Genomic DNA, 1,717 nt, shown 5'->3' on the forward strand with positions numbered 1-1,717 from the left:
CCCTGCTGCCCGTGGTGAGCGACCCCAGCGTGCAGCCCCAGCTGGGAACTGGTGAGGGACTGGGACGGACTGGGAGGGACTGGGATGGACTGGGAGGGGATTGGGAGGGACTGGGATAGACTGGGAGGAGACTGGGATGGACTGGGAGGGATTCGCGGGAGGATAGGGAGGGACTGGGAGGAGACTGGGATGGGATGGGGGGATTGCGGAGAGACTGGGATGAACTGGGAGGGACTGGGATGGACTGGGAGCAGACTGGGATGGACTGGGAGGGACTGGGAGGGACTGGGATGGACTGGGATGGACTGGGAGGGGATTGCGGGGAGACTGGGATGGACTGGGAGGGACTGGGATGGACTGGGAGGGGATTGGGAGGGACTGGGAGGGGATTGGGGTGACAGTAAGTGACCCAGGTGACACAGATGACAGAGAGCAGGTGACCTAGGTGTGACCCAGGTGTGTCCCAGGTGTGACCCAGGTGTGTCCCAGGTGTGTCCCCATGCCAGGTGTGGTGAAGGTGACCCCCGGGCACAGGACCCAAGGGTGACACTGGGTGACAATAGGTGACAGTAGGTGACAGTAGGCAATACAGGTGTGTCCCAGGTGTGACCAGGTGTGACCAGGTGTGACCCAGGTGTGACCCAGGTGTGTCCCAGGTGTGTCCCAGGTGTGACCAGGTGTGACCCAGGTGTGTCCCGGGTGTGACCCAGGTGTGTCCCCATGCCAGGTGCGGTGAAGGTGACCCCCGGGCACAGGACCCAAGGGTGACACTGGGTGACAATAGGTGACAATAGGCAGTACAGGTGTGACCCAGGTGTGACCAGGTGTGTCCCCTGCTGTCCCCAGGTGCGGTGAAGGTGACCCCCGGGCACAGCCCCCAGGACCTGGCCCTGGCCCGTGCCCACGCGCTGCCGCTGCTCTCGGTCATCGCCGACGATGGCACCTTGTGTCCCCCGGGCGGGGGGTGGCTGCAGGTGACAACACCTGTCCCCAAATGACCCCGGAGTGTCCCCAAACCTGGCCCCTGTCCCCAGCCCAGTCTCAGTGTCCCCAGTGTTCCCAATCCCCCCAATGTCCCCTCACTGTCCCCATTGTCCCTCCCTGTCCCCTTCTCCCCAGGGTGTCCCCAGAGTGTCCCCACTGTCCCTGATGTCCCTCCCTGTCCCCAGGGTGTCCCTGCTGTCCCCTGATGTCCCCTCTGTCCCCTGTGTCCCCAGGGTGTCCCCACTGTCCCCTGATGTCCCCAGTGTCCCCAGGGTGTCCCCAGGGTGTCCCTGATGTCCCCAGGGTGTCCCCAGGGTGTCCCCACTGTCCCCAGGGTGTCCCTCCCTGTCCCCTCTGTCCCCTCTGTCCCCTGCTGTCCCTGATGTCCCCTCTGTCCCCTGTGTCCCCAGGGTGTCCCCACTGTCCCCTGATGTCCCCTGACTGTCCCCTGACTGTCCCCTTGCTGTCCGCTCTGTCCCTGATGTCCCCTGCTGTCCCTGATGTCCCCTGACTGTCCCTGCTGTCCCTGATGTCCCCTCTGTCCCCAGGGTGTCCCTGATGTCCCCTGTGTCCCCTTGCTGTCCCTGATGTCCCCTCACTGTCCCCCTGTGTCCCGTGTCCCCTGCTGTCCCTGCTGTCCCCTGTGTCCCCAGGGTGTCCTGCTGTCCCTGATGTCCCCTGTGTCCCCTGTGTCCCCAGGGTGTCCCCGCTGTCCCCTGATGTCCCCTGTGTG

General features: G+C 64.8%; 1 long non-coding RNA gene across 1 annotated transcript; it reads left to right on the forward strand.

Moving 5' to 3' along the window:
* Positions 1-380: 380 nt before the first annotated feature.
* On the forward strand, positions 381-827 carry LOC127061341 (uncharacterized). Its single transcript, XR_007780834.1, has 3 exons — positions 381-613; positions 646-667; positions 711-827. It is a non-coding gene; the product is annotated as an uncharacterized LOC127061341 (long non-coding RNA).
* Positions 828-1,717: the final 890 nt, after the last annotated feature.

This window comes from Serinus canaria, unplaced genomic scaffold, assembly GCF_022539315.1.
Source record: "Serinus canaria isolate serCan28SL12 unplaced genomic scaffold, serCan2020 HiC_scaffold_681, whole genome shotgun sequence".
NCBI lineage: Eukaryota > Metazoa > Chordata > Aves > Passeriformes > Fringillidae > Serinus > Serinus canaria.